Genomic DNA, 16,328 nt, shown 5'->3' on the forward strand with positions numbered 1-16,328 from the left:
AAGTTGCTTGCCCTCTTTTGTTATATATGTGATATGCGCCTTTTCTCTTGTGCTACATAGTGTATTTTGAACACTACTAAGCCATGTTTCTAATTCTTTTCTTTCTTTTTTATATTCACAGATTTTTTATATTCACAGATTTGAATGATGCTGCGGAATCAAGATGTGTGACGTACCCGGTGCACATACACTGTATCCACATGTCCTCACTTGTCTATATGAGTGCCCTCATTGTGACTTGTTATTTTGGTTCGGCTAGTTTTTCATCGCCTCGATTTACATTTTGTGTCAGTCCACACTGCGGTATATTGAAACATGTTTGTTTTGGGGGGATCTGTGGGTGATCTGGGTGAGGATCGTGACACTCGTGTTGCGGTCTCCACTGTTCGCCCATGGATGGTGGGACCTGTGTCCTTTGAGATACAGTGCCCTTCCTTGCCCCCTCTTTATATACTTGTTGTATAGCACGGCTTGTATTTCCGTGTTGCGCTGTCCTGTCCTTATGTGCATGGACATGCGCATACACAGTGGTGGGACACAATGACCTTTTACAATATGGCCGACCGAGCTTCTTGGCAGTAGTGCGCATGTCCGTGCGCGTGTCTCCGCAACTATTGTTGGTGACGTCATGCCATGACTGGTTGGCGTCTGCGCACTATCTGTTTCCGAACGCCGGTTCGATTGATATGCGACATGTTTGATGCGGTGGGCGGCGTTCTGCTGCCTGCAACATCCTCCAGCATGACCGGTTTGGCATTGGGTCAGTAATGGTGTGGGGTGGCATTTCTTTTGAGGGCTGCACAGCCCTCCATGTGCTCGCCAGAGGTAGCCTGACTGCCATTAGGTACAGAGATGAGATCCTCAGACCCCTTGTGAGGCCATATGCTGGTGCGGTTGGCCCTGGGTTCCTCCTAATGCAAGACAATGCTAGACCTCATGTGGCTGGAGTGTGTCAGCAGTTCTTGCAAGACGAAGGCATTGATGCTATGGACTGGCCCGCCCGTTCCCCAGACCTGAATCCAATTGAGCACATCTGGGACATCATGTCTCGCTCTATCCACCAACATCACGTTGCACCACAGACTGTCCAGGAGTTGGCAGATGCTTTAGTCCAGGTCTGGGAGGAGATCCCTCAGGAGACCGTCCGCCACGTCATCAGGAGCATGCACAGGCGTTGTAGGGAGGTCATACAGGCACGTGGAGGCCACACACACTACTGAGCCTCATTTTGACTTGTTTTAAGGACATTACATCAAAGTTGGATCAGCCTGTAGTGTGTTTTTCCACTTTAATTTTGAGTGTGACTCCAAATCCAGACCTCCATGGGTTGAAAAATTTGATTTCCATTTTTTTATTTTTGTGTGTGATTTTGTTGTCAGCACATTCAACTATGTAAAGAACAAAAGTATTTCAGAAGAATATTTTATTAATTCAGATCTAGGACGTGTTATTTTTGTGTTCCCTTTATTTTTTTGAGCAGTGTATATATATACATAAACAATAAAAAATACACAACATGGGCATTGCCACATGCGAAAATCCCCGGACTTCTAAGATCTAAAAATATTTATCCCATACAGCAAATTGCAAAACAGCAAAAAGAAAGTCAAAATGGCCGATTTACTGTTTATGTCGCTTCACCTCCCACAAAAAATAATGTATCAAAAGTCATACATACCCCAAAACGATATCAATGAATAGTACGGATTGCCCCACAAAAAAAAGGAGCCCTCACACAGCTCTGCACACATAACTATAAAACAGTTAAAGGGGTCAGAATATGGCAAAAAAAAAGTTTTTTTAATTACATTTTTTAGTATTAGAACGCAAGAAAAACTCTACATATGTTGTATCGTCATAATCGTCCTGACCTAAAGAATGAAAGTAACAGGTCAATTTTACATCATAGTGAATACCATTAAAAAAAAAACTCATAAAACTGTGGCAGAATTATTATTTTTTTCCCCCCAATTTTACCCCATTTGGAATTTTTCTTCCAGCTCCCCACTACATCATATGCAATATTAAATGGTGTCATTAGAAAGTACAACTTGTTCTGCAAAAAAAAAGTCCTCATACGGCTACGTGAACAGAAAAGTAAAAAAAAAAAAAAAGCTAAGGCTCCAAGAAGGCAGGGAGTAAAAAACAAACACAATAATGGAAAAGCACTCTGTCAGCAAGGGTTAAAACAAAAACCATAAAATCCTGCAGTTTTCACACTGGCAACTAAGCATAGGTACCACTTCTTGGTCTGTACAGATCACTTTCCTGCAATTACCTGCTTATCTGTCATTCTAATCCTGCCTATAATGATATCACCTGTGTGTATAGATAAGACAGGATCAACCATTCACATGTGATTGTCAAAGCCTATCTATTCTTTCCTTGTACAATGACTTCTGCACAGGTCACAGAACATGCCCAGAAAACTCTCCCATAGAAGTCAATGAGGTCCCAACTTTCTTAATGCTTTCTAAATGAGGTTAAGAACAGTTCAGGCAAGATGGCCGACCCATAATCATGTTCAGAAAATAGAATAAATAAATCTTCAATTAGGAAATTCATTTTGGTATTTTCTGTTGGCAGTGAGGAATGTTAAGACTTGCTGTAATTCATCAAGACACCAGTTTTGCCAGGAATTAACCCAACATTTCCAAAGTAGAGACTAGCCTCCGAAGAAAAGGACATACATCTACAGACAACTCTGTGGGAGTGGGAGATTTCTCAATACTGTTGCAAAGGCAAACTGGCTTATATGTCGACAGCAACAAGTCAGATTCAACATTTCATTTCTATGTGCCCCCTATGAAATCTAAAGAATCAATCAGATTACCGCATTTTCTGGCGTATAAGACTGGGTGCATAAGACGACCCCCAACATTTCCATTTAAAATATAGGGTTTGGGCTATACTCGCCGTATAAGACTACCCCTGCCTTCCCAGCCCTCCCCGTCTCCAAGACGATCTTCTCCAGTCCAGGGAACTGACCATGGGTCCTTGGCAGCCAGGGCTTCAGTAGCGTCCTGGCTGCCTTTGTAACCCATCTTTTTCTTTTCACATTCCCAGTTTCCCACATAGGAACTACTAGGGGTTGGGAAAAGATGGTGGGTCCATTGCCATGGGGGATCTGTGGATGGCACTGTTATGGAGGGGATCTGTGGATGGCACTGTTATTGGGGGGGGGGGGGACTGTGGATGACACTGTTATGGGGAGGGGGATCTGTGCATGACACTGCTATTGGGAGGGGGGGGGGGATCTGTGGATGACACTATAAAGCATCTTATGCTATATGTGTCATCCACAGATCTTCCCCATAACAGTGTCCCCAAATACACCGGCCCTGCCGCTCACAGCAGTATAATATCTAAAGACTATTCCTTAACCGGCAGTAACTTGAACTTAAAGATCATAGCGCTGATTTAATTACCTTACAATGAAGCTCCAGTAACAGGCAGAGCAGGCGGCGGCGTAACGTCACTCACTAACGTGACGTGCCTGCTCCGCCTGCTTCATTTATAACGTGACGTTACTCCACCGCCTGCTCAGCCTGTTACCGGAGCTTCATTGTAAGGTAATAAAGATCATAGCGCTGATTTAAAGGGCTTCTGTCACCCCCCAAAACAAATTTTTCATTTTTGGGAATATTAAAATCCTTATTGTACGACTATTCCCTATATAGGGCTCTTACCTTGTTCTGTGACTTCGTTTCATAAAAAAAAGAAAAAGAAAAAAATCAAGCTTTTAAAATATGCAAATTACTTCACTACCAGCAAGTAGGGCGTCTACTTGCTGGTAGCCGCCGCATCCTCCTTTTAAAAAAACGCCCCCTCCTCCAGTTGATTGACAGGGCCAGCGAGCGCTCTCCTCCTCCGGCTGGCCCTGTCAGCAATTCAAATCCCGCGCCTGTGCCTTACGTGTCTTCATTCGGCGCAGGCGCTCTGAGAGAAGGACGCTCGCTTCCTCAGCACTTCCTCAGTGCGCCTGCGCCGATGATGTCTTCTCTTTCGGGTTTAGTGGTGACGTCATCGGCGCAGGCGCACTGAGGAAGTGCTGAGGAAGCGAGCGTCCTCTCAGAGCGCCTGCGCCGAATGAAGACACGTAAAGCGCAGGCGCGGGATTTGAAATGCTGACAGGGCCAGCCGGAGGAGAGCGTTCGCTGGCCCTGTCAATCAACTGGAGGAGGGGGCGTTTTTTTAAAAGGAGGATGTGGTAGCTACCAGCAAGTAGACGCCCTATATGCTGGTAGTGAAGTAATTTGCATATTTTAAAAGCTACATTTTTAATGAAACGAAGCCACAGAACAAGGTAAGAGCCCTATATAGGGAATAGTCGTACAATAAGGATTTTAATATGCCCAAAAATGAAAAATTAGTTTTGGGGGTGACAGAAGCCCTTTAAAGTTCAAGTTACTGCCGGTTAAGGAATAGTCGTTAGATATTATACTGCTGTGAGTGGCTGATACATCGCTGCGCTGTGAAGCTGTAGCAGCCCTACAGTGAATAAATTGAGAGGGGCGGCGCTGGGATCCAGGATTCGGGCGCGGCAGCACAGGGGGGAGGGAGGGACAGGCAAGCTCCCCCGTCACCATGGGAACGCTGGGGGGGGGTAGACCATGTGATGAGCGCAGTGACATCACCAAAGGTCCTTTTCCTCTCAGGTCCTCAAAGAAGAAAGAAGACGAGCCGGGCTGCGCGAACAAGTGGATGAGGCGAGTTTAATCATTTTATTTTATTTTTTTAACCCCTCCATCCCTAATTTACTAAGCATCCCTTAACCATGCTATAAAGGAAAATAATAAAATCTACACAACACCGATCCCCGAACTTCTGTGAAGTTCGGGTGTGGGTACCAAACATGCAGATTTTTCTCACGCACGTGCAAAATGCATTAAACCGCTTTGCACTCGTGCGGAAAAATCATACATGTTCCCGCAACGCGCACACATCTTTTCCTGCAACGCACCCGCAACTCCCGTGTGAAACCAGTCTTAGAAGCATGTTGATTCCAAGAACACCACTGGGACCCCAGTGTATGGAATTTATCATAGGAGAGGGTCTTCCAACTAGAAAGCTCTTCTAACCAGGGGCGGACTGGAAACGTAAAGTGGACCTGGAAAAAGTACTAAAAGAGGCCCCATTTTGTAGTTGGGTCCAAATTGATGGAAGGCAGGGCCAGCAATACCATATTGTGGCACATTATACCACCCAACAGAGCCAAATACCACAGTCCAACTTAGTTCAATGAACCCTAAAAACACTAGGTGCTGGCGTTTATCAACACTGTTAAATATATGCACATGTCCTAGGACTGGAAATACCCCTTTTTGTCACCTGTGTCATTAGATTATACTTAAAACTTCACTTTTTTCCATCTACAAATTAAGAGTTTCCAGTATATAGATTTACTTAAAACCATCAGTGCGAGAGCTGCAGAGTCTATATTGCATTTACATTATACAGCTTTAGGTATCGTTATTTCTCCTGAATAATTTGTATAGCGTCGGTGGTTGCGCGCTGCCACCGGAACCTCCACTTTCTATATTCTTTCCTTCTATATGTCTACCTATGCTGCGCTCACTATCTGTACTAAAATAAAAAGGTAAAAGGCTGCCCCCAAACATGTTTCGCCGAGCGTTAGGCGTCTTCAGGGGATCGGGCGTCTTTTACCCTGGCTGTAATGCTCTCCACTGCGATTGGCCAGCTCACAGACAGGGAAAGGGAAACACCCCTTGAGAAACAGGGCAGTCTCCTCCTCCCTATACTGATGGTATGGATTTACATACCAGGAGGGAAACCAAAACAGGGGGCACAGCAGGCAGAGCAACTCAAAATAGTAAGTGCTGTAACGTGACATTAGTATGCCCTACACAGCCAGCTATTTATATGATAATGTCCGGTACGGTGAAAGGTCCACTTTAAATTAGATAGGCACGGAAGCTTTCTAACAGGCTCATAAGAAAGAGCATCATATCGTCTGCAAATTCAACGACTGTATGGGTAATTTGTTTAACAGTTAAACCATAAAAAGACAGGTCTTGTTTTTCTAACCAAAGGATAAAAAGGGATGGGGACAATAGGCAACCTTGCCTTGTGCCATTATGTATAACAAAAGGGGAAGAAAGATACCATTAACCCTGGCCTTGGCATAAGTTGAAGAGTATAAGGACAAAACAACTGAGATAGTGGGTTGGGAAAGCCAAACTTCTGAAAGGTAATTTCCATAAACCTTCAATCCACCCTATCAAATGCCTTCTCACCATCTGTGCTTAGAAGGCTCAGTTTGGTTCTGATGCAACTGGCATATTCAGTGGCATGGATGACTCTAAACGTGCTATCTCTGCATTCCCTACTTCTAATAAAATCGGTTTGTTCAGGGGAAATTCATTTCTGAAGTACTGGCGCTATTTTAGATACCAAGATCTTAGCCCAGAACTTGATATTTGAGTTCAAGAGTGAGATTGGAGGAGATCTTTACCGGGTTTGGGTAAGATCACTATATGAGCTTTAAGTGCTTGTTTAGCTGGAAGTGTCTCCTCCAATAGGGATGTTGAATTATTGTACAAGTCTAGGGCCTAAGAACAGGAAAATCTCCTTATAATAAACTCAGAGACCATCTCATCTGGCCCAGGACTTTTACCTGAGGGTGTTGTATGGAGGGCAGTTTTGATTTTTCTGAATAATGATAGGGGCTGTGAGAGGGGAAGCATTGTTATCTGACAAAACAGGTAAAGTAAGAGTCGAGAAATTTATCTGAGCTAATCTATTACCCAAACTGTTGGTGTTTCTTGTGGTCTCAGGTTATATAAGGAACGATAAAATGTAGAGAAGTTGTAGGCAATATCGGAGGTGTCAGTTGGTGTAACACCATTTGCTAATTGAACCTGCCTAATATGTGATTGTTCTGTACGCTTCTTTATGGTGGACATGACCTTAATGCCTCTCTCACCATGAGTAGGGCTGCAGTAAACGAATATTTTAGCATTCGAGTATTCTACCGATTATTTTTACAATAATTGAGTACTCTAATAAGAAAAAATAAATTAATAGACTGTTTTCCTTTATAAAAACTCATCAGACCCCCTGCCATCAGTCCCCAACACCCTTCATTCCCCCCCCCGTGCTATCAGCCCAAGTGCGTCAGTTCCCCCCAGTGCCATCAGCTCCACTATCCCCCAGTGCCATCAGGTCTCACCCACTCCAGCTCCACTCCCCCAGTGCCATCAGCCCCTCCATGGCATCCATTGCCATGTGATGTCCCCCACTGCCATCAGACCAGCCCCTCCATGCCATGTCCCCCACTCCCCTAGTGCCATTAGATCAGCCCCTGCATGCCATGTCCCCCACTCCCTCAGTGCCATCTTCCCCTCCATGCCATCCATTGCCATGTCCCCCTCCCCAGTGCCTCCATGCCATCCATTGCCATGTCCCCCTCCCCCAGTGCCTCCATGCCATCCATTGGCATGTCCCCCACTCCTCCAGTGCCATCAGATCAGCCCCTCCATGCCATGTCCCCCACTGCCATCTGCCCCTCCATGCCATATCCCCCTCCCCCAGTGACTCATACTATCCATTCACCTCCCCCAGTGCCTCCATGCCATTCACCATGTCCCCCACTCCCCCAGTGCCATCAGATCAGCCCCTCCATGCCATGTCCCCCAGCACCATCAGCCCTTCTATGCCATCCATGTCCCGTCCCCCACTCCCCCAGCGCCATTTCCATCGATGTCCCCCAGCGCCATCAGCCCCTTCAAACCACATGTGCCCCCCCAGCAGATTCGGGCCCCTGCTAACTTATACTTACCGTTCCTGGCAGTACGCTGACATGGAGTCCGCAGGAGACAGACCGCATCTTCTTCCCACTTCCCGGCATGCACTTGGTGGGACCTGACGTCACACACAGCGTCAGCCAGTGCACTGACGATGTGTGCATGTACTGCCCTGGCCTTCACTCATGCTCCATGGTCACGTGATTTAAACAAATTTTTTGCATCGATTACATTGATGAATCTTTGCAGCCCTAACCATGAGCATAATGTTTATGTTTTTTTCCACAAAAACTTGAGCAGCTCTAATATTCAGCAAGTTCTGCAACCCAAACAGTGCCTGGATTTTTCCAAAAGAGGCGATTTGAAGCTTGGGTTGTTTTTTCAAGTGAGAGCCTAGGGCAATAAACTCGCCTCTGATGACAGCTTTATGGGCTTCCCAAATGGATGACTGAAGCTGAGCAGGACACATTGGGCCAGATTTATCATTAGCTCAAGTCAGAATAATAGAGTGAAAAAGTTGCAAATTTTTGCGCATTTGCTTAAACTGCGCAAAAATTTGCAACTTTTATTGGCTCTGCACTATGCTCGCCAGTTTTCTGAAAGTGGGCGTGTTTTCTTATGTAAATTAATCTCTAGACAGACTTACTATTGCGACTATTTAAAAAGTCGCCAAAAAATGCGCAATTTCACTCCAGTCAGGACCATGCTTATCTTGTGCAAATTTTTAATAGAACATGCAACTTTTCGTAAAGACGTGCGACTTTTGTAAAGCTGCTTACTGACGGATAAACTGCTACCGTCAAACCACATTTATTACAGTCTTAAAGGGACGATCATAAATCTGACTTGGCTAAAACTGACTTTAGCCATATGTGAAAGTGGAGTGAGCTGACAGAGTAATGATAAATCTGGCCCATTCTCCTCAAAATACCTATTGAGTTTATCAGAGAAAGAACTGACAGTTGCAGTAGATTCTAGCAGAGCAGCATTAAGCCGCCATGTCCAATCCCTCTTTGGAAGTTCAGGAAAAGCTATAGTAAGCGTTATTAGAGTGTGGTCTGAAATGGTAATACTATGGATATTTGCATTCATGACCTGGGGGAGATATCTGCTACCCAGTAAGGAATAATCAAGTCTATGGTAAGACCTGTGTGCATTCGAATAGAAAGTGTGGTCTCTACTATCAGCATGCAGTGTCCGCCACACAGGCCTTTTTTTCTCAGAGAAAAGGTGGTGGAACTCACCCCCCCTCCCCTGGCCACGCCCCTACCCACCCCTAAAGCCACCCCTTTAGAGAACAGGGATGCAAGTAAAATTTGGGGGGGCTATAAAAGTCCAGCCCAGCAAAGAAACCCCCCAGATGGGGATGGAATTGTTAATGGGGGATCTGGGGATGGCACTGTTAATGGGGGATCTGTGGATGGCACTGTTAATGGGGATCTGTGAATGGCATCCACAGACCCCCCCACCCCATAACAGTGCCATCCACAGACCCCCCCACCCCATAACAGTGCCATCCACAGACCCCCCCACCCTATAACAGTGCCATCCACAGACCCCCCACCCCATAACAGTGCCATCCACAGACCCCCCACCCCATAACAGTGCCATCCACAGACCCCCCCACCCCATAACAGTGCCATCCACAGACCCCCCCCACCCCTTAACAGTGCCATCCACAGACTCCCCATTGCCGCTCCAGTACAGTTATAAAATGTGTAATTCAATTAATAATGATTCATGCTGCCCCCTCTGTAGTATAACATTCAATATATCCTACTCACAGGGCTACTGTTATATCGTAATGCAGGCCGGCCGGGCAGACGAGCGGCAGCGTGACTGACGTCACGTGCCTGCCCGGCCTACTTTATGAATGAAGCAGGCGGCACAGGCACGTGACGTCAGTCAGTCACGCTGTCACGCACCGGCCCCCAGCTCCTCCTCCCAGTCCCTCCCCGCTGATACATCGCAGCCTGCGATGCTGGAGCATGGCAGGCTGCGATGTCAAAAGGTGGCGGAACGCCGTTCCGGTGCGTTCCGCCAGAAAAAAAGCCCTGCCGCCACACATCAGACAGATGCAGGTCTTGTAATAGATGATGGATGCCCTTCCGTGCAGTGAATGAAATGAAGATTTTGATGATGAAGAGTCAAGGATTAGGGTGATGATGATTAGACCAGAGGCAAAGAGAGAGATGGTAAGCAAAATATCCTTAGCCATTTGGCTGTGCCAGGTAATATTGAAGTGACACTATGCAATCTTTACGTCTCTAATAGACGTTTGAGAAGCAGGTATCTCCCCAGCGAGGTCAGAAGTCTTAGAGAATGGTACATTTTTGTGAAGACCAGTACTGACACGTCTAGATGCGGTCATAACAAGAGTGATACCAAGAAAGAGTGGGAAAGGTTAGGCACATGTCCTAGTCATTAAGACCCATATGAAAATCTAGTGCTAAGTCTTTAACCTTTTAAATTATTTTTACCTTTTGACCTCACAGTACAAGTTAACGTTTTAGTATTTAAATTTACTAACTGGTGGTCACTCAGGACCTATTTATGTTTCGCTGTGTAACACATGCTTTATCCCCTGAAGACGCTGGTTACACAGCGAAACATGTCGGGAAGCTGAGTGTAGGAGTGTTTAGGTTTTAGGCAGTGAAATAGCGGCAGTATGCTCAAATATATGGGCACATCTACAGAGTCATATAGCAGGCGGCAGCAATAGAATCAACATAGGACAAGTTATATAACAGTTAGAGAGGGAAGAGGAGAAATATGAGTAGCAGCTGAGCAGGAGGAGGAAAAATAAGAGCAGCAGAGGCTGCAACAATTAAACAAATGTGAAGTAAATCTATCACACAGTAGATTAACGCTCCAGAGTATATAGGAGCGTATAATAAAGCTACTACACAGCAACACCACCTCTAACCTATTCATAAAGTACCTCACTTATCTTCACTATCCGTCACATGTCCCTACCCCTCACCCTCTCCCCCTGTTTCCACTTAACTTCCCCTCTGCTGTTTAGTCCATTGATACAAGCCATCTACAACAGCGAATCATTGAGCATATAGGTAGGAATAAATTGAGTAAGACCGCATCACAGAGTTTTAACGTCTATAGTTTAGTAGTTATGTTCTAAGTGTAAAAATACTACATATATATTAAAAATATAAAATAAAAGTGAAGTTTTAATTTAATAAACAGTACATGATCCAAAAACGTAAATAGGTCCTGAGTGACCACCAGTTAGTAAATTTAAAAAAGTCTTTAACTTAGCCCTTTATTACACCAACAGATTATCTGACCAATCATTGGTCAGATGGCCTATTACACCACAGATCTTTTGTTATACACACCAACTATCGGTCCGATTAAAAATATATTGGTCAGATAATCGGTTGGTGTAATATAGGCCTGAGTCCCATGAACGAACAGAACAAAGAAACAAGACATAATAAAGGAAAACGTTGGACCATAGGAATGGAAGCGCAAGCTGTTATGAGGCTCCTTAGGGAGCAAAGTGGGGGAGGTAAACATGTACGGTATACATTTATAAGCTGATCGGACAAACTCCCACATAATAAGCCTGCAAGTAGTATGCAATATAACTAATGCACCATTGTAGATAAGAGATAAGTCACCCCTGTCATATAAGAGATAATGATATGTAAAAACCAACAAAAAGTATGCTCATAAAAGGCATTAGAAGACAGGCTGTACAGGAGTTTGATTTCAGGAGAACTCGCTTCAAGCAGCCACCATATAATCTGGTCAGGCTCTGCTCTGGTCACTCCCTTTTTAAGTTTAAACAAATGCTTAAAAAAAAAAAATTATATAATGCAAAACTGGCTTAGTTGCCCATAGCAACCAATCAGATTAATCTGTTAATATTTGAAAGGAACGGAGTTGGGGCAGCAAAGCCAATTTTCATCTAGACTAGTTAAACTAAATCTCTAACAACCTTAAAAAATTATCCACTAACTTAATTGATATGTAATACCTCATTACAATCAACCCTTCCAAATAATACAATGCATTTTACTCCAAATTCTTTTTTTTATATATATATTTATTTGGACTCATTCTCTTGCAAGTCCCCACGCTAACTTAACAGTGAAACTAACTAGAAAACTGGGTACACTAAAGTTTCCAGACCAAACTTCCATGAATAGCATCCCTCTGCCTCAAAACTGCTCCATCTGGGCTGCTGAAGCAGTCTGCAGAGAGTTCCTCAACAGTCAGTCCTGATGTTCCAGGTCGTCCTGATGTGCTGGTCCAAAGTGACAGTTGAGGAGGTCAGATATTGGTCCAAGTCAGCATCCAAGGAAGCATTGTGGATCCTGGTGAAGTTGTGTAGGAGTACAAAGGCTTGAATCACCAGTGTGGCATTGTGCGAATCATCTGTAGGGATGACAGAAGCACCCTCCACTTGTTGGATATTATTCCAAAAGCACACTTCACATACCGACAGGCCCTAGTCAACCGGTAGATGAAGATGCGCCTCCTGTCATCCCAGTGGCATCTTGGGAAGGGCCCCAACAAATGGGGTGACAAAGCAAACCCTCCATCAGCCACAATGACAAATGGTGCTGATGGTCCTGCAGATCCAGGCAATCTTCCAGGTTCTGGAATGGCTAGCTGGTTGGCCTGAAGCGGTTTACACATTTAGGAAATATGGAAAAAGTGGGTATCTAAAAGTACTTCCATAGGCAGTGGTATCCACAATTATAAACTGACAGGTACTGTCAACCGAGGACAACAGCACCAGAGAAAAATTGTTTATAACTGAACATCAAGACCCTGAGTGACACTTTCTAACTGGGATGTGTTTGAATTCATCGCACTTAATCTTGAAGCCCGTCAGAGGGTCTTCCCCCTTGAGCTGTGGCACCACCATCTCTCAGAGTAGCAGATAGATGTCTTCACCATTGTGATTCGAAGTCGATTCGTTCCTAAACTTTGTTTTAATGTTGTACGGAGACCTGTGTCCGTACAGCATTAAAATATATCTGCTACAGTGAAGCAAAGTCTCAGGAGACTTTGGTGAATAAGTTTGGGCTTCGATTCCGGTTTTAAAATGTTTTTTTAAGTTGTAGAATCAAAGCCCAAAGTTATTCATCGTAGCCTTGTGAGACTTCATACTTTTTGCATCACTGCAGCACATACATTTTAATGCTGTACGGAGGCAGGTCTCCGTACAACATTAAAACTGAGTTTAGGTACAAATTGACTTCGGATCTTGGATCCGAAGCTCGATTCGCTCACCCTTAGTTCCTAGCTCAGGATGACAATGGAACGAAGCCAGTATAGGAGGACGACATACGCAGTTTTCAGCTAGAAATAGCCGTAAACCAATGCTAGCCATGCAGAGGAATAAAGCAGAGCTCTCTACAATGTGAAATCCATAGAAAATGGTGCTGTAGCAATCTTGTGACTTCCCATGGGTGTTTACTGAGGGTTGAGGCTTAAATAGTGACAATTTCCTCAGTTTTTATTTTTAGTCCACAAACCACGGATGACAAATGGAAACAACGCAGCCGTATCTTATTATCTTGCGGAACGGATACATTATCAAAACAGAAGCACAGCCGACAAAAATGTGAACTCCCAGAACGTGTGGTTTGCGGGTCACAAAAAGGCAACGGTCATGTGCATCTGACCTAAAAGAACTGGAACTTTACGTAATATAGGTGTTCAATGGGATATGGTTTTACTAAAAATTTTATCTAAACATGAGCAAGCTTGAACACAAACTGCCTCTAAGGGCTCATGCACACGACCGATGGATGTTTTGTGGTCTGTAGATTGCAGATACAAAAGACACAGATGCCGTCCGTGTGCATTACGTATTTGGCGGAACGGAACAGCTGGCCACTTAATAGAACAGTCCTATAACTTGTTCGTAATGTAGACAATAATAGGACACGTTCTATTTTTTTTTTAGCAAAACACATAGAAATGGAATGCACACAGTCATTTCCGTTTTTTTGCAGCCCTATCGAAGTGAATGGTCCCGCATACGGGCCACAAAAAAAAACACACCAGAAGACACGGAAAAATAAAAAAATATGTTTGTGTGCATAAGCCCTATATCTTGCCTAGCTTGTTTTTGCTTTTTACTTGTTTACTTACTCTTCCACTAAAATACAAGTTTTGTTGCTTTAAACCAAGCTTTGCTCTTTGATAAATCAGTACAGCTTCCATACATGCTCTACTGATTTTTTTGGGTTCATCATAGCAAATTCTGTGCTATTGTACATTCAGTTCACCCAGAACACTTGTTTTTCTGTTGTGAGCGGCTTTTATAAAATTAAATTAACTTACTGAATCAAGTTACATGAACTTACAAAATTGAGTTCAAGCTCAACTTTAGAGGTGAAACCTGCTGTACTACATTATTGTCAAACTATTGACTGTATATTGCGAAAAAAAAAAAAAAGTTCTCAAATTGTAGCCAAAGCATACATTAATAGCATTGAATTACTAGTAAGCAAGTATAATATATCATTCCATAACCCATTCAGTTAAAAAAAAAAAAAAAAAAAACCTTTATAGATTTTAGGAAGCGCTGTGGATTTTCAAATCTGCAGTATGTCATATCCATTGCAGATTTCAGAAATTTCAATAGAGTTAGGAAAATCTTACGCTAAGGCCCGCATGAATGGGTCTGGAAACCGGGAGATACAGTGTGGAACGGAAGCCTCCTCACCACAAAAAAAAAGTTCTATTTTTTTACGGCGCGGACGGATCACGGACCCATTCAAGTTAAATGGGTCTCGATCTGTCCCGGCCGCCGCATGGATGTTGCCTGTGCATTGGGGACCACAAATTGCGGTCCCCAATGCACGGAACAGCCACACAATGGCTGTGTGCATGAGGCCTTAACCTCATTTACTGTAAGGACAAAACAAGGAAGACCCCAGTGATTATAGGATGACCTACAGTACAGACCAAAAGTTTGGACACACCTTCTCATTTAAAGAGTTTTCTTTATTTTCATGACTATGAAGGCATCAAAACTATGAATTAACACATGTGGAATTATATACATAACAAACAAGTGTGAAACAACTGAAAATGTCATATTCTAGGTTCTTCAAAGTAGCCACATTTTGCTTTGATTACTGCTTTGCACACTCTTGGCATTCTCTTGATGAGCTTCAAGAGGTAGTCCCCTGAAATGGTCTTCCAACAGTCTTGAAGGAGTTCCCAGAGATGCTTAGCACTTGTTGGCCCTTTTGCCTTCACTCTGCGGTCCAGCTCACCCCAAACCATCTCGATTGGGTTCAGGTCCGGTGACTGTGGAGGCCAGGTCATCTGGTGCAGCACCCCATCATTCTCCTTCATGGTCAAATAGCCCTTACTTTCAAAGTTTTCCCAATTTTTGGGCTGACTGACTGACCTTCATTTCTTAAAGTAATGATGGCCACTTGTTTTTCTTTACTTAGCTGCTTTTTTCTTGCCATAATACAAATTCTAACAGTCTATTCAGTAGGACTATCAGCTGTGTATCCACCTGACTTCTCCTCAACACAACTGATGGTCCCAACCCCATTTATAAGGCAAGAAATCCCACTTATTAAACCTGACAGGGTACACCTGTGAAGTGAAAACCATTTCAGGGGACTACCTCTTGAAGCTCATCAAGAGAATGCCAAGAGTGTGCAAAGCAGTAATCAAAGCAAAAGGAGGCTACTTTGAAGAACCTAGAATATGACATATTTTCAGTTGTTTCACACTTGTTTGTTATGTATATAATTCCACATGTGTTAATTCATAGTTTTGATGCCTTCAGTGTGAATCTACAATTTTCATAGTCATGAAAATAAAGAAAACTCTTTGAATGAGAAGATGTGTCCAAACTTTTGGTCTGTACTGTATATAAGGGAAAAAAGACTAGTGGGTGCCATTTTGGGCTATTTAAAGTGTCACTGAACTGTCAAAAAAACTTTAGGTACAGTGCCTTGCAAAAGTATTCACCCCCTTGACTTTTTTTGTGTTTTGTTACATTACAGCCTTACGTTCAATGTTTTGTTAATCTGAATTTTATGTGAAGGATCAGAACACAATAGTCTAAGTTGGTGAAGTGAAGTGGGAGAAATATATAAATAAAACTATTGTTTAGAAATAGAAAACAGAAAATTGGCATGTGCATATGTAGTCACCCCTTTTGTTAGAAAGCTCATAAAAAGCTCTGGTGCAACCAATTACCTTCAGAAGTCCCATAATTAGTGAAATGATGTCCACCTGTGTGCAATCTAAGTATCACATGATCTGTCATTACATATACACACCTTTTTCGAAAGGCCCCAGAGGCTGCAACACCTAAGCAAGAGGAATCACTAACCAAACACTGCCATGAAGACCAAGGAACTCTCCAAACAAGGGACAATATTGTTGAGAAGTACAAGTCAGGGTTAGGTTATAAAAAAATATCCAAATCTTTGATGATCCCCAGGAGCACCATCAAATCTATCATAACCAAATGGAAAGAACATGGCACAAGAGCAAACCTAAGAGACGGTCACCCACCAAAACTCACAGACCGGGCAAGGAGGGCAT

This window comes from Bufo bufo, chromosome 5 (genome assembly GCF_905171765.1).
Source record: "Bufo bufo chromosome 5, aBufBuf1.1, whole genome shotgun sequence".
Taxonomy (NCBI): domain Eukaryota; kingdom Metazoa; phylum Chordata; class Amphibia; order Anura; family Bufonidae; genus Bufo; species Bufo bufo.